Genomic DNA, 23,074 nt, shown 5'->3' on the forward strand with positions numbered 1-23,074 from the left:
TGTTTTGTGCCCACATCCTCAATCTCAACACATATATGTTGAAACCAGTGCTGCATCAAATATGCTCTTTTGCTCCACCAGCCAGATCCAGAAAAACAAAAAAGCTGAACAACTTTCTCTGTTGTATTTCAGAGCTCATTAAAAAGTATTCACCACTGTATGTTTCAGCGCCGTAATCAGCTCTGAATATTAGAGTGGTGGTATCGATGCCTACGGGCACCCGGCGCACTGTCTCACTTTGGAACAACAACCGCTGGGCGTGTGATTGCGAAACACTATGCCACCAACGCACACACTATCTCCCTCTCGCTTCAATTTCTCTCCCCGGATGCCAGTCACTGAAACACACGCAGTGTATTCTGGCTTGAGGAGACCGCCTACTATGCTCCCTGGGGGGCTAATTGTCCAGTATAGCACTCTTTCACTTTAACCTCCCACTCTCTCCGTCCTCTCCCCTCTGCGCTCGACGAGCTTTTCTTTCGGGTCAAGTTCAGGAGTTCATGCTGAGCCAAGAGCCGTGGATCCCAGTAAGGTGCCACAGGGCAGAAAGGTTAAACCTAGCTGGACTCCTATAGAAACAGCCCACACACCTCAGTGGCAGGAAGGTGGGGAGCGAGGGGGAGGTTACACTGACAGAGAGATGAAAAGAATGTCAGAAGCAACAGAGGAAAAACAGGACTGAAAGGAAGAGAGAGACAGCCGACTGTAGTGTAAATGTTGAGGGTCCGAGAAACATTGTGGGCTGAAGCTTTCATGGTCTTTTATTCAGGGATATAAAATACTGATGTTATAATGTATATTCATCTTTGTTCTAGTTTTTGGGCTTTTCAAGGATCCTTGGAGGAGGCAAAAGTTGTTTCATGGTCTCATGTCCAATATGCTGTCTGAACATATAAGCAGCCCATCTGCACCACTGGCCCATATTGATACTCTTTCTGAATGCATCAACTCTCCGTGCAGCTGTTTTCAGTTCCTTTAACTCCATCCAATACCCCAACCACCCTCACCTTTTCGATTGATCTGACTTCAGAGCGTTTCTCTCACTAAGTTGCTCATGTGCATCAGAGGTTGTTTATGTCAGGCTCTTCTGTGGGATTTGTGAGTTCAGGACAGTGTTTTTCAAGCTATAAGAGCAGCGACATAAAATGTGTAGTATTCTTGAAGTAAATGGACAGATAATAAGATAATAATAGTTAGTAACCTTTAACATATACACAAAAACAAGTAAGGGTTGTATTGTACATAAGCATAATTTCAGCTTATTAGAGCTTGTGTCATTTGTAAATCAGGCCAGGATATGAAGACAAAGGGCCAAAAGATCTAAACTAGGAAGTAGAAAACAAATCTACAACATTTTTATCCAAAGTGTCTGTTGCAAACCATCCAAATTGCAAGCCTGTCTAGTGGTTCATCTTTAACTTAGCGTAACTTAAAATTTCTCTGCACAGTTAGAGCTCATAATAGACATTTTAGGGATGGTCACTTTCTCATTATCCTCAAAATCCAAATGAGATCTTTTCTCTCAATCCAATTTTTTCTCATCTTAATCTTCGCTGAATATTCTTTTACTACGCAAGTACATTGAGAGCATTGCCAGAGTCAGTTGTCCATTAAAGTGACACTGTGTATGTTTTGTCAAATATCACAAATATTAGATAAAGAGCTTTTTAACATTTGGTAAAAATGCTATGCACATTTTACAGTGGCAGTCAAGTTAACAAACTCAGTACTGTTAAAAGTTTTCTGTATTAACAATTATAAACTTCTAGTCACATGGGACCATCCAAGGCCACAACAGCACAAGCTCTGCTGATGAATTCAACTTTTCATTTTTGTGATGATTGAACTCCTCTATCAAAATAGCAATGGTCAGGTAATGGCAGTCTCATCAACTTTTGCATGCAGCTAAAAATGTTATTATGAGAAATGGTCTTTCTGTCAACACAGAACTCTGAATCCTTGTTCATCTCTCTCAATACCTCTTTTTATTATTTAACTTTTTATACACAAGCCCTGGAAAGGTTGGCTGCAGAGGCAAATTGCAAAAGACACTAACAAGAAGGTGCCCTTTAGCCAGGCACTTAACCCTTAAGCTACATTAAAATCCCAATGACTGAGAGGGGTAAGGAGATAACAGAAGAGGTGATCTTCCAGTACTGGGACGTTCCCAGTGGCAAGCAGCAGCAGACTGTGGTTCTACTGGGCAGATCCCAGGTATGAATGTGTATAACTGTAACAAATGCAAAGTAGGATTTTCCCGACAGAGCGTGTGCACACTCAGCAGAGGCAAATCCTTTCCTGGATGAATAAATGTTTTTAAAAAAAACTGCAAACGACAGCTATCTGATCAGTTGGCGAAATCAACACTCATCAGCAAAAAATTTCTCTGGCAGACTTACAGTGCCGTCAAACATTTGTTAAAGACATAGGAGAAGTGAAAGGGGAGAGCAGTGAGACGAGAGTGCACTAACACAGGGTCTATTAGAGCCTGATTGGGCCCATTAGGTGGGAAAGGTGATACGCAAACCATGAGCAGCGATCCTTCGGCCCGGCTCTACATTAACCACTGCCTGCTCTCTACTTTGTTGAACACACGGGCTGATCGATAGCAATGATGAGGAAGAAAAGGAGGGGAGGTGGTGGCGAGACGCGGAGCAGCGAAACGGGGTCCAGGTTTACGGGAAGATAAGCCGGGATCAATAGAGAGTCAAGAGCTGCTGCTGCGTGGAGAGAGAGAAGATGGAGGAATGCAGGAAGAAGATGGTTCCAATACGTTCACTTCATCAAGGCTGATGTTGGGGAACCAGTGTGTGTGTGTGTGTGTGTGCGTGTGTGTGAATGTCACAGGGTACTTATGAGTTTATATGTGTATGACATTGAAAAGGTTATAAACTGCTCAGAATCTGAAGAAGTTCTCTAAATGCAGACCTGAGGCTAAGTCCATAAGGCTAAGTGAACATTTGTCGCAAATTTGTGTGTCTGTGTGTGTGTGTGTGTGTGTGTGGGGGGGGGGGGGATCTCCAAATACCTGAAGCATGTCACGCTTCCATCTATGTGCATAACCTCAACCTCTATCTTTCTTGCTTTTCCTCTTCCTCCCTCTCTCTATGGCTCTCTCCATCGCTCTCCTCTCACTGTCATATCCTGCAACCCCCCCCTCCCCTCACCTCCACCACTCCCCCCCCAAAGCTTCCTGGTGTCTGCAATGGCGGCCTGTCAAAGAAGAGCTATTTATGATCGGCAACCAATATCCTCGCAGAGATAAACGCGCACTGTGAAAAACACAGATAGAAATGTGAGAGACAGACAGAGAGAGGGGGAGAATTATTAGAGAGAACGAGGCATCAGTGAATTGTGACGAGAGATAGATACACACATGATGAGAGAGAAAAACATGGATTGAGGAGAAGAGCAGTGTTGCCTGAGGCTGTTTTTTCTCGCCTTTCTGTTTACGTGTGTCAATGTGTGTATCTGTGTGTGTGTGTCTGTTTGTGTGAGTGTGTGTGTGTGGGTGTCCCTCTCCTGCCCACATGTCTCTGTATTCTGTGGGTGAAAGTTGGGATACAAATGACTTTTTTCATCCTAGGCAATTTACTAAAGTCTAATGAAGCTCCTGGCCGCTCGATCAAACAGGCAACTGATTGTAAATGAGAGAGCCCTTCATCACAGACTTCAAACAAAAGACGGCCACCTACTACCCCCCCTCCCCTCACACACGCCGCACACGCATACATATCCGACAGAGTCATATCCAGTGTCCTACGATGACAAGGGCATAGGTTTGGTTTCAGAAGTAAAGGCAGCATGGCTGTTGATACTATATTATAGATGCGGCCATCAAAGTACATGGGCTCTGATAGATTCTTTAAGTAATGTAATCTTTCTGTTAGTTGAAATGCTGAATACATAATAACTCCAGGTTATTAGTGCTGCATTGACATATTTTCTAAAAAGAGCACCGTCCATTATTGGCATTGAGGGGTTATTCTGGTATTTATTAATCTGGCCGATACTTTTATCAACATGGCTCTGTAGGTGAGTGGTACTTGCCGGCAGTGACTACCATGTAATACTATGAGGCAACTGCGACTGTTCACGAAATGTCCACTAAAAGTTTTTTATTTCACTTGTAAAAGCGTCTAATTGTTACCCTGGGTCTTTGCTAAGAGATAAGATGTCTCACTCTCACTTGAGCAGCAGCTAATTGTCCCTCCTCTGCTTTTTGCCGCTCTATTTTAGTCCTTGTACGCTATTCAATTTGTAAGAGCTATTCATCCATATAGTCTATAAACTCCTCTCTCAAACTCTCTCTCTCACTCACTTTTTCCTCAATACATTATGTTCTCAGGTATTTTTTTCAAGTCATGTCTGCAGATCTTCTGACTTATTACTGGCAAGATCAGACGCTGGCTTTGGCAAGGATATATGCCCCGCTGGTTTCTCTGTAGCACCTTCCCCTTGGCCATACCAATTGGATTGGGCTGACAACCACCATTTACAGGATTAGTGCAGCCTGTTTGTAGCCTGAGAGGTAAAACCAAGGGCAGAAAAGGCTACTGTGTATACCACTTACTGCTACTTAGAAAATTTGTCGTGAGCGCGAGTTAATAACTGAAGTACAACTTTTATCAACATCTCTCATCTGGATTGAGGCAGCTGGGTTGTCGGACACTGGTTACAGAGATTTCAGTGGGTAAATCAAACCGAAACTATAAAAGCTGAAATTATAGCCTTCTACTTTTGCGAAAATCACAAGCTTAATTTTCTGTAAGCCTAAACTTGAAATTATGTGCGTGGTCATTTCTCATTTCTTCTTTCTCCTTCTTTCTTGTTTGTGTTCCACTTCTATGCTTCAGGCGAACTCTGTCCACCTCACTTGAACTCACACATGCTTAATCCGAGAAAGGTTTGATCAACACACATGCACACTAGACACACACTCTCACACCTTCAGCATCTTTCTTCACAAAACGCCTTGATATCTGAAATCCAATATCTCATCCAAATTCAACCTCTTCTCTCATTTTCCCTCCTTTTGTTTGCTTTCTCTGAACTCTCAGCTCATGTGTCTCTCTGCTCTTTCTCTTGCACCGGAATAATTTCTTTCTAGGATCACCTGAAAATATCTGCAATTTCCACATCCTGTTTTGACAAGTGCCGCCCCTCATGAGAGGCTTCCCTTCTCCCCCTCATATTCACTTTCTTATTTCTTTTGATTCTTTTGCACACTTTACATGCCTCAACATTCCCTTCTTGCTTCTGTTCTGCTGTCTAATTCGCTCTGCCAGTCGTGCCGTTTGCAGAAGAAGATTTCCGACAAGGCAGAAAAGAGGCTGCTCTGTTTTTCTCCTCCACCCTCCGTTCTGTTATTCACTTTCTTACTTGTTTTTCTCTTCTCCTCCCTCGCGCCTCTCTGTGCTTTCTTCTTAATCTCCTCTTCAGAAAGTTGTTTTTCGCTTCTGTCTTCCTCGTGAATGTTGAATGGAGGCACGCAACTCAGATGAAGGTCACATTGGGCTAGAGAGGGAGACGAATAGAAGAAAAGAGGGGTGATGAGTGACGGGAATGGAAGTATGTGTGTTAATATGTGTGTGTGTGTGTGTGTGTGTATCTGCGCACTTCTTTGTGCAACCGTGAGATTGGCTGCTTCAGTCATATTATTGTGTATTACAGACAACAACTGCACACATATCCAAACATAAATCATACAAGAACATTAATTTACGTATTCACAGGTTTGACTACTAAAGGCGTAATTCACCCAAAAATCGAAATTCACTCACTAGTTCTGTAGCTGACACCAGCTTTACAATATGGACAATAAAGTGCTGAAATGAGCTGCATGGTAGAACAAAGATCAACCCAGACGTGACAGCATGACTTTTAGCATATCGAATCACATGACGTTCATAAGAATGAGAGATCACATTTAGTGCTGCTCTGCTTAAGAAGACAAAGGAACTTTCACCAGAATCTGGTGTTATGTCTGCCTCATGATTTGTTTAGCTACCGTCTTATTCATGTGGTATGAAAACTCAACCATGCTGCACAAAGTTAAACAGGCTCATAGATCCCTAATATGCCTGAGAAATCTGTGAATATGTTGAATAACACTGTATCTCACAATTCTTGGGTCTGTCCCCTGATCTCGATTGGCACCAGAATGTATTTATCCATATCACATCCTTCAACCAAGATTTAATCAAATCTGTTAAGTAGTTTTTTGTGTAACAAACACACCAACAAACAATTGGACAGAGGTGAAAACATAACCTCCTCGGTGGAGGTAATTAGGTTTGAAATGTAATGCTCTTTACGCAATTTGACCAAATATGTAGTATATCGGCAAAACATATTTATATCTTCTGTGAACCTACTCCCCTCTAGCATTTCGTTTTTCAGACTGTACATTCGTTCAAAGAGATGTCAAAGAAAGACATCTGCTCTCTGAGGGAGGCAACTCTGCAGGCAAACCCATTAGTTAACAGTTCAAAAAGTTTACACTAAACATGAATCGAAACCACAACTGTGTGGAAAAACATTTGTGAAGCCGAGTTTGACACAGGCTGATGCAACATGGCTAACAAGCAACGATATCTTCCTCCGCTTTGGACTCTGCAGCTCTCTGTTCCTCAGTGGTTTTCTGTTGCTATGGCATTAACGCAGTTAACTTTACCAGAACTGAGCCTAATGTGAAAAATGTGCCTGGGTTTACTGTGGAATTATACTCATGAAAACACACTCTCGGACGTACCAGGTCTCACATATCTCATCGCAATCACACACCTCAGTGCTCGAGGCTCACGTTCATTGGATCCCATGGTTCACACTGCAGATCACATAACTAACTGCCAAGTCCGAGCCAGTGTGTGTGTGTGTGTGTGTGTTTGTGTGTATGTGTGTTGTGTTCAAGTTTGTGTCTGGAGGCTGAGATTCATGTCAGCATCAGTGGCTCACTAATCACACTGAGAGTGCCGAGGGCCAAGCGGGTACTGTCGGTAATATATGGGCTGGCTAGTGTTACACACAGGGAGCAAAACCAGAACCCCTGACACCATCACAGTTCATTCCCTGCTGTCAATAAAGTAGACACTGGGAACTCAGTTACACTCTGTGCACACAGCTCTGCACGATATCGACTGGAAAAGCTGTGATGTTCATCAGACTTTATTGACTCCATGCTAATACACACACAAAAACATTGTGTAGAACCCTCCAACTTCCTGTAGCAATTAAAGTAGAGGAAAGGACCTGTTTTATTTTAGTGACAAGGCAGTTTTCAAACCATCCAACACATATTTTACAGTGTATTTAACCTAAGAAGTAGCTAAATGACCCATAAAGGATAATTTACTCCTTCTTGGTTTTCATTTGGCAGGACCATATGAAACCTGCTGTTGACTTGTTTTTCTAGAAGGAGACAACACCCTAAGCTTGGATAAATCCTGTTGCAAGAAAATATCGAGAGCATCTGAATCTATTTGATGGCTGGGTCACTAAAATTGAGTTACTTTAATCAAATGTGCCGAAAAGTGAATTTTAGACCTAATCAAGGACGTCATGGCCATGGCTAACTGCCCATCTGAGCGAGCGCATGTGTGTAAGTGTGTAATATCTTCTGGTAGAGCACTTAACCCGACGGTGTGCGTCTCCACCTGGGACTGAACCGGCCACACGTCTACTGAAGCCTGAACAGCAGCAGAATAACTTTAATGGCTGTTAGGAAAAATGTCTCTCTCCAAAATGAAATATACTGCTGCTACTGAGGCCACTGGCTGGGACATCCACACACACAACCACACACACACACACACACACACACACACATGTGCAACTATGTGACAGCGCGGCAGCTTACTGGCCATCTCTGGTAGAATTTTCCTAAATAAGTAAGTCATCCAGACCTCAGCTTTCCATTGGCTTCATCCAAGAGGAACACAGCAGCCAAACCCCTGCAAGGCGCCACACACACACACACGCACACACATGCACACGCACACACACACAGACAACTTAGTGCACACACACATATACTCAATACATTAACAGTCCAGCTACACACAGAAGACACAGAAGGCCAAAAGGCAGAAAGGGTTGGTATGGATGAGGAGGAAAAGGGGAGAGGGGGTATCTTGTTAAAAAAACAGGATTTCAAAAACACCTGCACACAAACACACACTCATACACGCGCACACACACAACTCCAGCTGCTGGCGGCCTGCGTTGCATGTTTGACAGGCAGCACAGTGAGTGGCTGTGTGGACGCCAGCCAGCCGCTTGTGAGTCAGCAATGACTAACAGTTTAAACCTACACTCTCTGAGCTAATCGCCTGCATGCTTATTGTATGTGTGTGGGGGCGGATGTGTCCTACACCCACGTGTGTGAGCAGGGCAGAGTGTGTACTAATGACGAAGTGTGTGTTGGTGCTCACTGTCTCTACATGAGCCTTCCCCATCAGGCCCAATTGTGGCAACCCAGGCCTTTAATTGCTCTGCACCAAATTTGACATTGTCTAAGCTGACAGCACCCTGATGAGCCGAATAAAAGTGGAGCAACGATGTAACCGTCACTTCCTCCAATCGGCCTCGACAAGAGCACAACTCCACGCTCCATTTGATCTCTGCACAAGACAACGCAATAGGATGCTAATCACATGCAAAGGCCCGAGCTTTGAGCCTGTGCCAAAGTGTGTTGGTCTGCCTCGTAAGAGTGTGTGCATGTGTATGTGTGTCTGTGCCAGTAATGGCAGCTCTAATCAGCGGCAGGATTGAAAGAGGCATGTGGCAATAAAGCCCAACAAAATGCCTGCCAGTCCCTATTAGAGGGGAGCACTCATGAAAACCTGGCCGACGACGCACACATATAGACAAACGCACACACACTACATCCTGCTGGACATCTGGCCAAGGTCAGAGCTAGATGTTAGGAATGAACGCCAACCCACAGCAGTAACACACCCACCACAACGCACCCCTTTCAAAAGCCCAAAAGGTTGAGCTGGAAAGCTTGACTTTACAGTCTTTGTCCTCCAGAATGATTTAATCGTAAACTCTGACCCCTCTAAGTGCAGCCCATTACTAGTGGGTTGTGATTTACAAGCTAAAATTAGAGGGGCTCCATTCGCAGGGCCTATTATCAGCACCGCCGCATGACAGAGTCAATTCTCACAGAGATCCTCATGAGAGTCTTCAATCCGAGCTCAACTGAAGGATCGATTATTCAGTGTTCCACAGAAATGACTGATATACAGCTGACAGTGGAGCATCTGTATTCTTCATTCTGAGGCCTGGATGTGAAATATTGCCTTTGGTCCCCGCTACTATTCATGTCATGAAGTTTTGAGAAGATACTGACATTTTAACAGTGATGGCTGCACTTGCAGTTTGTACTATGTTAAAGTTTGTACCTTTTTAACTTACATAATAATGGCTTCATTAATGTTAATAGATGATGGACTAAAGCTTTACAGATCAATAAAGCCATTAATAAGAAAAACTTCTGAATTGCCAATTTGTGAAAAATCCTTTTGGCCTGTTGGACTATATGACCTCTTATTAATCACTAATTTAGCATTTTTTTTTGGGGGGGGGGGGGGGGGGGACTACACTTTGGTCTTGATAATGGCTTATAATTAATTACAAGTTATAAAATGTTTATAGTACGCACTTTATGAAGCTGCTTTCACAAACGCACTGAGATCTCTTGACTTGAAATGCCTGTGTCATTCTCTGGAGTTTCTCCTCCAGAGAATGTCCGAGTGAAACAATGCAAGAAAACAGCAGGAGGTTTTCCAGAGGATTCGCCACATGTTGCTGTGTTGTGGACTTGTTGTTTTAAACATGCGACAGACGCAAAACTGAAGGACCAAAGGAATGCTAATATCTCAGGATGAAAAAGAGGAGCCATACACGTAGAAAACATAGATGAAGATGTCACCTTGGAAAGACAATTAGATTCGAGAGCTTTTGGTGATAAGAACCAATGCGTATGTTCATGTGCTGTAAAGAAACACTTGTCTCCACAGCAGAATTTATAAATGAAGTCCTGCACAGGCCCCCAAAAAAACCACTTTGAAATAATGGTTGCACCCATTGGTAAGATGGATGGGAAACTTTTTGCAATACCTCATGACCGCCCTAACATTTTCAGTGCCAGAGGAAAAGACCTGTTTGCCAGCTCTGAACGGTGTTACTGCAGCCTGCAGCACAGATGCTATCAAAGCCTCTGGCACCACAGTCAGTCAGAAAAACACATCTTCCAAGTTTCTGGCAGAGTGAGTGACGCTTCGGAGTCCTATTGTCTCCGCACTGTGTCGAAACTAACAAAAAACTAAATCCTCCGCATTTGTTGGCGTTGACGGATAAAGTGATTGTGATTTATATTTTTTCTCAGTGAAGTGGGACCTTTCCACCGTCATCCACTCATTTCCTGAGTGAGGAGCGGAGCCTGCGTCGGTGCTTTTGGCAACTGATATGGATTTGAGCTGAGGAGCCGTGATTATTATTCTCACTATGCCAGAACACACAGGAGCAGCACCTGGTGTGTGAGCTGAGCGGAGCGAGAAGCATATGCAGCAAGAAAAACACTCACATTTGTCAATATATCCACAACATATGTACGAGTGGCACATTCTGAACTATATCTGTTTGGAAACAGGGGAAAAAAAGGGGGCAGAGAGTCCATTCACCTGAACTGGTGTGAGCGTGCTTTCGAGTGTTGAGGTGCATGACAAGAGGAAAGCCCTGTAAAATGATTGGGGTGGGAGCTCTCTGTGTGTGTGTGCATGCATGCATGTGTGTGTTGTGAGGCATCTGTTTACATAAGTGGGAGGATGTGATGGTAAAGCACTGGCTTGGCCCTTTTTCTCAACAAGGCCCTGGGCTGTGAGGAGATTTACCCTAATATTTGTCTCATACAGGAGTAAAGCCTGACAAATCCCTCCTGCTGAGGCGCCCTCCAATAAAACCTGCTTCGTTCCTTGCACGGCTTTTCCCTGGACCTCTCTCACTCCTGGTCTCTGCTTTTCTCACCACACGTGTTATAGGTGTCAACTTTTCCATCCAGTCAAATGTCCAGGAAGGGTGTGAATGGGAAACTGCTGTTGCAGAAATAAAAGCCGGTAAGAAAATAGGTTGTTTTGATGCCATGGTCGATTGCTGTGAAAAACTGTACAGCACTTTGCTTGTTTTATCATCAGTAAGTTTTCGTGATCGGATAAATATTTGTATATGACTGAGTCACGTATCACCTGCCTGACATATGTCTAGAGTGTGATTAGATCATACAATCAAATGGACAAAAATTTATGGAAAACTTTTAAAAAGTCTTTGAGGTTAGTATTTAATTACGAGAATTTCAGTTAGTGAGACGCCAGATCTGAGGTAAAATGCTGACGTAAATTGTACGTGTATTTGGATATTACTCAAAAGAAAGAAGGGGTTCTTCATTATACTTTCACTGAAAGCTAGTTATTTTAAGGGCCACAACTAAGAGGTGCTACAGCATGCACTCTAAATACTCGGCACTGTTATGTTACTGGTTGGGATATTGTTTATCCAGCCCATGAATGCCTGAGTGACACTGTGTAGTATCATCACTGTCCATGTTGATAACTTTGTGCTTTTCCGAAAAATAATTCCACCACCTTGCTTGTGTGGTCATGAATACACGATTCTGATTCTATCGCAAAAACTATTTTGAAGAGCTTGTAATGTTTTGAATCCGTCCATCATCTATACTGCTTGGTGAGCCAAGCAGCATAGATGGGATTGGCTGGTCGAGAGGTGGGTAACATACAGAGCGCCAGCGAATCACAGGGCCTACATACACAGACAGACATCCATACACACACTCACATCTATGGACAATTTAGAGTCTCCAGTTAACATCCGCTGCATGTCTTTGGAAGATCCTGAAGAAAATCTGACCCATCTCTTCGTTTCCTCTCACCTTTGCCACATCCCTGCCATCATTAATTACCTCTGCAAACACACACACTTATCTTTCTGTCTTCAGCTGAGGGTTGACACGCTCATTAATGCAGAGGGTGTTTCTTGACCTTCAGCTTGTTAGAGAAAAACATCTTCAGATTCTATTCAGAAAAAGGCATTTATGAAAAGTTTAGTTTTTTCTAAGCTAGACAAAGCCGAGTGGTCTTGAGATCAAGTCTTGTGTTGGTAATTGTGGAAAACGGCACCTGCCACTGAATTAGCTAAATAGGTAAACTTACAGCGCTTCTCTGTATAGCAACGATTTTATTCATTTAATGTCATAGGAAATGTGAGTTTTATTCATCTTCTTCTCCTGCGCAATTACCAGAGGCAGGGATATCCTGTGTCATTAGCTTTCATCTCACTGCTGTTGCCGTATGTCCAACAAAATGTAACTGGCTGAGGGTCGGAGCTGCCGCTGAAATAGCAAATAGCCAGGGAACCCATGAGTGGAAGATTATTGACAGAGAGGAAGGTTAAAGAGTAATATATGTGAGCTTGGATCAATTCATGCATCCACTCCGGTAAGTGTGTGGGAGTCAGTCTGCGTGTGTGTGGGTGTGTGTTCATACGTGCACCGCATAGTTATTCCCTACTAGGCGTTGTGAGTGTGTGTAGCTTGGTTTGTGCACATGTGCATACTTGCAATTGCCCCTGCACATGTTTGCATGTGTGTGTGTGTGTGTGTGTCTGTGTGTGTGTGTGTGTGTGTGTGTGTGTGTCTGTAGCTGACAGTAACAGCATGATGTCGGTGCATTATCTCATTATGTGGCTCTTCCAGGCTGCAGGAGGACCCTGTCCCCGATGGCCTCTATGTTCATTATTGCAAGGTAGATCGAGGGCAATATACAGGCTGCCGTCCCCCTCCATGGTAACTGCTGGACCCGTGGGGGCCCAAAGCAGGGCTGGCTGTCCCACTCAAGCTCCAGCTCCAGCCCTGGGGGACAGATACCGAGGGGAGTTTGATAGCTAAACAAATGAGATCAGCTCCCCTCACTGATGTCTGTCTCAACCTGACCTGACACCATACAGTTTATCAACACTTGCAAACGTAACCACCCCTCCAATAGCTATACCGCTTATGCATTAAGGGTCACAGGGGGCTGTGGCCAATTCGTGCGAACACCGGCCGAGAGGCAGCGCACAGCCTGGAAACGTCTCCAATCTTTCACAGGGCCAACGAACACATAACAACTACCATTCACTATAGGGTTGGGTACTGAACTCACTATTTGTAATCATCCTAACCAAATTAAACCAGAATAACCAAGCAGAGACTCACATTAAATAAATCAGTAGGAGAGCAGGTTAAATGACCTGGGAGAGAGAGCCTATGCAATGGGCCGACGCATTTTTACCTGTACTCTACTGAATCTGAGTAGCAATCAACACTTTAGTTAACATTAGCAGCACATCTGTAGACACTGCTGTGGAAGATAGACTGTTCCAATTGTTCCAACAATTTTTTTAATAAGCGTTTTACAGCAGGAGGTGAAACTACAACTTCAGGTATTATAGAGAGAGCAAAGACATGGAAAGAAAGTACCATTGGGTACCAATATTCCAGGTACCAGAACTGATACTGGATCTTTTTAGATGTGAACGGTAACAATCCTACGTAATTACCCTCACATGCACAGCTGCTGGCAACTTAAGAGATGGATTTCAGTTTATTAAACTTTTTTTTTTAATTCTGTAAAGCTCACAAACAAGAGTCTAACAACTACATTGAGTGACTCCATAGACACCACTAAAAAAAGAGAAAACGTGAGTGTGTGAACTGACCTTTTAACTGTTAACCAAGTGATGTCATTTGACCTGTGATGCAGACGGACATAAATGCCTGCACTTACTGAAGTAAATTACTCATCTTTCTGTTCTTGTGAGGACATCTGCTCCTCACAAGAACACACAACACACACAGCAGGTGACTGACGTCTGCACACACACGCACACAGCGGACTCAACCTGTTCAGCCTGACATAATGAAGCACATAATCACATCCACGGATGCTGAGACACAAAGGAGTTATATCAAGACGGATTATCCCCACCACACGCACACGCACACACACACACACACACTCAGATTACTTGCATGCACGCAAAGACGCATTAGGAGCCCGCGCAAATAAGCGCAACAACTTCAGACTGTTGCCACAAAATGATAAAGGAGAAGGAGATAAAACAGGAGAATGGAATTCCTCATCTCAAAATATAATTATCTGACTAAAGCGAGGAGTCACACAGAGAGAAGAAAGAGAGGAGGGAGGAAAACACACACACACACACACACACACATACACCCTGAGCAGCTCTGTCTGAGGTCATCTTTATTAATAAACCCTCTGACACCAAACACACTCACATCAAGGCCCTCACCCTCCCTCCATTCTTACCCCTCACTCCCTCCCTCCTTTAGCTCCTTGAAAGATGGCAATTGCCAGACTGACACAGTGGGGGGGTTGTCTGTAGTCACACACACACACACACACACACACACAAACACAAACACACACACACACACACACACAGACACGCATGCATGCATGCAAGGTGCAGGATGGCCTAGAGACAGCATGTCAGTGATCTGTCAGAGGGTAACAGTGTGGAGCAGGGTGTGTGTTTGTGTGTGTGTGTGTGTGTGTGTGTGTGTGTGTGTGTGTGTGTGTGTGTGTGTGTGTGTGTGATTGGGGGAAACAGAAGAAGAGGCCGGACAGACAGGAAGTTTGCCCTGCACACACGCTCAGACACCCACTAAGAAACATGCTCCGGCTCATTTGTTCCCACTGACAGGTGAGGAGAGGGATGGTCCTCTACAAGATGTGCCTGAGGGGGGAGGTAGACAGGCGTGTGTTGAGTGTGTAGCTCAAATTTGCATCAAAGCCTATGAAATGTCTGCTGGAGTTTATGTGCAAGTGACTGTGTGTGTTTATTGGTATTTCTTCTAAGGTAGGTTTATATCTCAGGATATGCATGAGGCGTTCACTCAGTGAGAGGGTGACTGTATCTGTGCTCTTTATGATGACACACTAGGACCTGAACATGTGGCCTGCTGCAGTGCCTCTGAGCAAGAAGCTCCAGGAAACAGCATCAAAACAGCTGAATACTCTCTAGTTTGCCAGGTAGGTGCAGAGTGTAAAAAGAGCAGATTAGAAATCATATGATTATACAAGGGGCTGTGTTTTTGAGAATGTGTTGCTACAGGTGGTGGAGTTCAGGTAGGGTTTGATCAAACCTCAAAACACTGCACAGACGAGTTTTAACATGTGGGAAGTCATCCCAACACAGGGGAAGTAAAAAATATAATCAATGTAGTTCTTTACTGAATGATATTGAATCTCTTCCATTCATTCACTCATTTATTGTCTGCTGCTTCTCTAGATCGAGGTCGTGCTAGCAGAATACTTCTGGTGAACCAGCCCTGAGGTATTCCCACACCATATGGGATGGAGAGTAAAATCCCTCCAGCATGTTCTTGGTTTGGCCTGCAGGTCTCAGTAGTTGGACGCGTCCAGAACATCTCCAGAAGGAAGTGTCCAGGGGGCGTCCTAATCTGATCCCTCAACTACCTCAACTAAATGGTCGACCTTAAATAGCCTATATTTTGTCTTCTATGTCCATCTGGGTCCACATTGACTGTCAATTTGCAGCCTAAAATTTGTGACTTGCAGGTCCATGCAGGCAGACACTGAAACAATAGTTTTGTGTCTTTGGACAATCTTAGGGGAAGCTTGGAAGCTAAGTAAACTAACTATTGCACATTATATTAATTGTTTCTACTGGTACATAGTTTCACGTGAAACAACAGCGACAATATATAGACAAGAGCGTGTGTACCATGCAGTTTGAAACACTGCGCATTATAAACAGGACACTGTGTGTTCATTTCAGTGTCTTCTGCTCCAAGGCTTGTGGACATGAAAGAAAGAAGAACTGGGACCTTTACCCGTCCTGTTTACGAGAAATGGCCCGTGTGTGCCGACCTGGCACAGGCAAGGCTGTCCTCTTGACACAGGACAAGAAATGCTTTTCCAAGGCTGTTTCCAGGATGGGAGGACTGTGGAGGAAGCTGCACACTGTTTGGGTGAATGTCGGGGGTTTACACGCCGGAGTCTACCTCCTCAAGCGGACCGAGAATGTGTTTGGCCAAACTCCTGAGGATATCTATGAACCACGAGAAACAGTTAACACGCAGGCGGAGAAGACGGATGACAAGGAGCTCTCTTAATCAGCTCACCTCCTGCATTCGAATTCAGAATTTATATTTTGAGGCCATGTAGGATTGTTGCTATTTATTTTATTTTTGAAGTGAGGGGAAGTAGATCCGGCAGCAGTACTTTTTCATGCATTTCTAATGCTGCACTGAACATGGATCATACGTGGTAAGATCATTGCATAATGTCTTTGTTTGGGAGGCAGGGTGTCCGTAGGTGGCACTCGTCTCCCTTTACAGCCACCCTGGTTGTCACGATCGTGCTTCACACGATGCATCTTCTTCGATTTCTTCCCAACAAACTGCTGTTGCTGCTGCCAAGTACAAGACACATTACTTCCCATGATACTACTTGTTCCAGAGGATCCTTCATGGGAATCACTTACATAACTCAGAGTGTTTACTACAACTAGGCACACGTAAAACAAACAAATAAAAGCTTTATGTACTAAGACCGATGTATATTTAATGGCTGGTGGGTTCGCAGTAGCAAGAGGAGCAAAAGGTGCGGCAGACGATCAGACTGATGAATCCTACCGTTGAAAAACAAAGTTAACTTCAGTAACTTCGATGTCACATGATGTCAAATGTGTCACAAGATAAATTATGAGTCATGCCGGATCTTCGAAGGCAGCTCGGGGACAGAGCATGTGACACATTTCAACCTCAGTGGATCGTCTTGCTCAGTAAATGCAGAACAGCTGGTGAATCTCACTATTCGCGCTGGTTAAGCCGCATTTAACATTTCGTTGAAAAGCAATTTATTTTTCCAACTCAGTGGAGGTTTTTTTTTTGTGCTTCTTTTAGATGCTGTGGAGTGGAGAGATGGCAAAGACAGTCAGATGTTGCCGGCTGCGTCTGCGCGTGCTGTGTTGTTATTAGGAGTTATACAGCTTAGACCTCTGAAGACGTGGGAAGGCCCAAAAAACTATGTCTACAGTGTGGGTCCATTTTATGGTGCCTCATCAGAGGACAAAAGAACAGACATGTTCTTGCGCTCTTGAGAAAGACAATATTTACCCCTGGTCCTTCTTGCCTGTATATTTAGATGTAAATTACCATTTGTTTAAAAATAACAGCGGAGAGATGCCAGGCATTTACATTCATCTCACTCTTGGGCTGCTTACTAAACAGTAAACAACTGGCAGCCCATGACCAATGAGGATTATATCACCTCGTCATGAGATCACAGCGGGCTGGGAGCCAGTTGCTCAACGTGCTTTTCAACTGTCAAGAGTGGCAGAGACGAGATTAAACCATCTCCGCTCAAATCCTGGGCTGCCTTACCTTTTATCCATTTCCAATGTGAGCCTAACTGGAATCAATGGTGCAGTAATGGACAGTGAGAAACTGTGTTAAAGTGTAATGCAACCTGTTTAATGCAGTTGCTGGTCATTTGATGCAGATAGATTGCTTGCCTGTGTAATGTTGTATGGACAAATTACCATCTTCAAGTAGGAGGGGAGAGGTTTGAGATGAGAGATAGAGCTAATTCAGATTTTTAAAGGTGGATCAGTACATCATAAGCATTTTCTTTACTTTCACTGTTAAATTGCAAAAGCTGAACTTGGATTCGGTGCTGTCTGCGCAGTTTACCTCTAAAGGGTGGAAAACTCTGTGAAGCTGCTTTTAGTGACATGTGACAGCCAATAAGCACCGTACCAAACCAAATTCTGCAAGGAGGGTTAGCAGCTCATTAATTGGAGTTCGCAGGGCTTTACATGCTGACAGCTCAGACACGACGGAGGAGAATCCTTACTTCATCTACATCACAATCACAGACGGAGACACGATGAAATCAGCTTGATATTACTCTAACGGAAACATTAAGATCAGCTTTTAGAACCTCTGATTTATTCATAAACACTGTCATCACATGCAGCTTTGTCGCTGTGAAACTTTTTTTCCACTTTCCATCAGCCGTCACAAATTGTAGACCATTTTGAATCATTTCAACACAAACAAACCTCCAAAACCTCCAAATAAATGTGGAGCGCGCTGGTAGCTGACACACGCTGACGAACGTGGAATCAAGAGTGAGTTTAAAATGGAAACTTGTCTTCAGTCTGCTGAATCTGCACAGAACCGAAGGCAGTGAAGGTGAGCTGGTTGTTATAGTACAGACTGACAGGCAGAGAGAAACTGCGTCAAATAAAACACGTCTATCTCTTTTTCTGTCACATTATATAGAAACTAGGACACATACTGAGACATTCAATGGAAACCCCCAAAAGTTTAACCCTTAAAGGGGACATATTATGCCCATTTTACCACAGTTGATATGGTTCCTTGGGGTCTTAATCAAATGTTTGAGACATATTTTGGTCAAAATACCACAAGGATCATTTAAAACAGCACCCTTTTTACCCTGTCTAAAACAGCCCTCCTCAGATTGACCTGTTTTGAGTGCCCCGCCCCGGTGAGCCTGGCTGCGAGAGCCCCAGCTCCCCAGCGCAGTGGGAGCAGTGGGAGCTTGGGGCTACGGGGGCTCCGGCGAGCCTGGCTCAGCGACTAGCGTTAGCTCGCGAGCTAACCGGGCCGGTGGAGCCCAGCTAGCGTTAGCTCGCTAGTCCAAGGCCATGTAGCGAGACTCCCTACATGGGCATGGTTTGACTATGACGTTTAGTTCGGTCGTAATCCCATTCGACGCACTCTAGCGTATCGTTTCTGACATAGAGAAACCGCTACAAATCCCGGGAGTTGTTTTTTTCAGAGTTTTTGGGATGGTAGACATGCCAGATACCCAAATTAACATGTAGAAGCACTACAAAAGTGGAATTTTCATAATATGTCCCCTTTAAGACCTGCTGCAATGTATGACAACATCTGCATGCTTGACCCTTTATGACACGTGTGTGTGTCCTTTTAAAGAATTGCATTATGGAAAATGTTGTTTATTTGTTTGGTAGCTCTCTTAACCTCCCAGGATGTTTTTAGAGTTGTGTTTCAGACAATGGCTGATGATCTAAGTGACGGGATTAATATCCAAGCAGATAACAGCTGTGTAACATAGACGGGAAAAAATTATGAAAATAACAAAACCCAGACGATTGTTCCTGCTGACCTGCTGATCAAGAATAAGTCGGTAACAGATGTGTTTGAGGAGGGATCTCAGCGAGTTTGGCGAAGTTTGAGGATATAGTAAATGTTTAAACTATCAAATGCTTTTATTACATGTCTCTATTTTCTTCAGAGGGTGACAAATTTTAATTTTGTAGAGGTTGGCAATTCTGTCAGCTCTGTAGGGAACCCGCAGGTTTTAGGGGTCGTTTTCAAACAACGCTAAGGTTTATGTGTGCCTTTTTACATGGCCCCTTGGGTTTTAATGGGCTTAAACCAACTAAAGCACTTTGATGAAGAGTTACGAAAGAGACATCAGATAAAAAAAATTATAAAAAAAATTTAGGAGACAAGTGCTCCCTGGCCCTTTAAGTCAAGTTTAGTGGACTTAAGTGTGCCATTTTGTTACTGCAATGGAAAAAAATGATGGTGTCTGGGTGGCAAACACAGAAGGGGAAAATGAGAGTGGTACAAAGAAATGCAATAAAGACTGACAATAAATGAAGTGCAGAGGAGGCCTGTGGTCACAGAGCCAAAGTCAGAGATCTGCTGACGACAACAGTCACACACTCTGACTCTGTTGGTTTAGTTTTTTTATCTGCAGAATTTGCCCCTTTCCTATTCTCCTCTGCATCACTCTACCTTACTCTCTCTGAATCTCTTTCATGGCCTCAGCCACTTTGCAGCCCCCAATTCGCTCCATTTGAGTTTTCTCTTCCCTTTATTTCAGCCTATATTTTCTCTTTTATACTTACTTCTCTCTGACTTTTACTTTTCTTGTTTGTTTGACCTCCTCTCTCTCTCTCTCTCTCTCTCTCTCTCTCTCTCTCTCTCTCTCTCTCTCTCTCTCTCTCTCTCTCTCTCTCTCTCTCTCTCTCTCTCTCTCTCTCTCTCTCTCATTACCCATCTATTCAGCCGCCTGACAATGAAGCTCTGTCTGTTTTCAGTCACATCTCTCTCACAAAATTACACAACACATTGGGAAAAGCATTTTTAAGGTTTCTCTCAAAGACTTAAATAAGGATTATGTACGTATACTAAGGGTAAAGCTAAAGCCAGGGGTCACAAAGTGTAAAGATATGCATGCAAGGGAAAACAGCCAGCCGTAGTTATGTGATCCATACAAAGAACAAATGCAAAAACAAGATCATGATTTCACTTCAAACAGTTACGTAGCAGGATGTTAGTGCAGAATCTCTGGGTACACTGTAGATGACTGAAGTTGGTGAAGACAGATTCTGCTTTTGTTCTCTGCTTTTGTACCAAAGCTGGCAACCGACATGTGATGACCAGACTTTGGGACGCGTTGCACAGTCACAGCCCCAGACGGTTGTTTTGAAAGAAATACTTTGATTATGAAATACAAACTGTCTCATCTACATTTCACTTTCAGTACAAATTTCAACAAATAAGAATTCAACATTTCATTAATGAGCCATGTTGTAGAGAGTGGATAAATAAACCGAAGCGGTTCGGAGTAAAAATTTGGGATAATATTGAGGTTCAAGTGGGATTGGTCACATTGGCTGGGCTGATATTTTTACCCTACACATGTCTCTCATCACGCAAAAACAGGCAACAACCATGTGTGTCAGAGGCTGAGTAACACAAACTTAGTGCAGCTCATATTAACTGAATCAATCCCAGGTCGGGTTCAGACACACACTACAGACTGCCTGTCGACTTCGGGTGTGGCTCAGACAGAACAACGGTACCAAAGTTCTGCTTTCAGTCTGTGTGCTGAGGTAGTCGGGCCATGTATAGACTCCATCTCCGTAATTATGACATGACCATCACAATGATGTCAATCTCACACTCCTGTCTCTATCTCTGTCTTTTCTCTGTGACTCCCTGTCCATTTAAATATAGGGACTCATTTAAATGAATGATGAGGAATTGACTCATCTCATGTTGCTAGATCCAAAGGTATCAGTAAGCCCACACTAACAGTTGCTACTGCCATAGACACAGATACACAGATGTCTTCATGGTTTGGTGACAGCACCCTGGTGCACTCTTAGGTGTGTTTGAGAGTTTATGTGTCTGTGCATATTGAAATGTTTTACCGCTACAGCCCAGTGGAGACACGCATAACTCCTAATTACAAACATCTGATGCCTTCATAATATTTACAGACATCCTATGTATGTGTGTGTATTTGTGCAGATATATTTGTGAGGACCATTTTGAGCCAGCAACCTACAGATTGGGAACATTTTGGCCTGTCCTCAATTTCTCAATTATGAGGGTTAAGACTTGGTTTTAGGTTAAGGGTTGGAATTCGGTTTAGGTTAGGGTAAGGTGCTAGGGAATGCATTATGCTATGAGTGCCCTCACTATGATATATTCACAAACAGGTCTCCATGGGTGGACACTGCTTTTGAAGGTTTTAGGTGTGTGTGTGGGAGGTGTGACGCAGTATGTACGACAGAAGAAGAATATGGCAAACAGAATATATATGAATGTGAGTATGAATGTGTTTACCTTTATGGTTGAATGCACTTATTGGAAGTCGCTTTGGATAAAAGCGTCAGCTCAATAATAAGTTATAATAATAATCTAAGGTAATGATAGGTTTGGATGCTACCCTGCAGCATGTTTGTTAATTAAAACACACACACACCTAAAACCCTCAGAAAGCAGTTTGCACTCGTGGAGACTTCAAGTTCGGCTACCACAGTGAGACTCAACCCAATGTCCCCACTTGCATATTAAAACATTTAAAAACATTTACACATACATGAAACACACACTGATCTGACAAGACTGACTCACAAAGACACCAGGGTTTTGGGAGAGCATAACAAAAGTGTTTGCACGTGTTTGTGTCCCATCTCAGACTAACCCAGCAGAGATTCTAGTAAATGTTGTTAATAACGTCTAGTGGGAGGTCTCTCTGTCGTATAATAGTGGTAACGGCCACACACACACACACACAGAGACGCACACGCACACACACAGACAAACACCGACATCCAAAATGTGCAGATATATATAATTAATAAGGCTAAAGAAGATACAGACAAAAAGCACTCAGACAAAGGCACAGCCCCTCCCTCTCTCTCTCTCTCTCTCTCTCTCTCTCTCTCTCTCTCTCTCTCTCTCAGACACGCGCACAAAGTCAAGGACACAACCACACGAAAGACACACTGGCACAGGTACAACACACACCCAAACTCACATTCAGACACAAAGAGATGAACAAGCACACAGGTTAATGTAGACACATTGACTCAGACACAAAGAACCAGCAGCACAAACTCAAAGAAACAAAGGCAAAGGCACAGACACAAAGAAACAGAGACACACAGACTTGGACAGACGGCATGGGCCCGACAGCATGCAGCACCACCACCAGAGCCGCGACGTACAAAGCGGCCCACTGCACGGCGACACAGACTTCACACGCTACAAGCTTCGAGGCAACACGCTGCGATAGCGAACGCAGCTCGAGAGAGGACAGTTTTGAGCCCTACCCAACATGCGAAGCTTTTAACAACACAGCAGCTTTCAGAAAGCAAGTGTCCATGCAGATGCAAAGGAGAAAAGTCACAGAAATGAATACATTGCACACAACAGAGCACTCTCATGCAGAGACAAGGACTAATAATTAGATGCAGAAACACACACACACAAACCCACACACACACATTTATTAACCTGACACAAGCCTCACATTTAAATGACTATGACTTGCCAGCGTATTTTTATTATTATTATATGACAGCACAGGAATAATAGACTCATCCAGCTGTTAAATGTCTTTGTCCTGAAGCTGCCACAGCTTTCATCAAACATCCCTTGTGG

The 23,074-nt window shown here is 43.6% G+C and overlaps 1 protein-coding gene across 2 annotated transcripts in view; it reads right to left on the reverse strand.

The window, feature by feature from the left end:
* The window catches only part of sema4c (sema domain, immunoglobulin domain (Ig), transmembrane domain (TM) and short cytoplasmic domain, (semaphorin) 4C), a 96,939-nt gene that overhangs the window by 57,546 nt on the left and 16,319 nt on the right, over positions 1–23,074 (reverse strand). Inside the window, exon 2 of one of the 2 annotated variants that reach the window (XM_053420840.1) lies at positions 5,383–5,517. The exons of the other annotated variant lie outside the window; for it this stretch is intronic. The gene's annotated coding sequence lies outside the window, so the exon portion shown is untranslated. The remainder of the gene's footprint in view (positions 1–5,382; positions 5,518–23,074) is intronic. 2 annotated transcript variants of the gene reach the window in all.

The sequence above is a fragment of the Pleuronectes platessa genome, chromosome 4 (assembly GCF_947347685.1).
Source record: "Pleuronectes platessa chromosome 4, fPlePla1.1, whole genome shotgun sequence".
NCBI lineage: Eukaryota > Metazoa > Chordata > Actinopteri > Pleuronectiformes > Pleuronectidae > Pleuronectes > Pleuronectes platessa.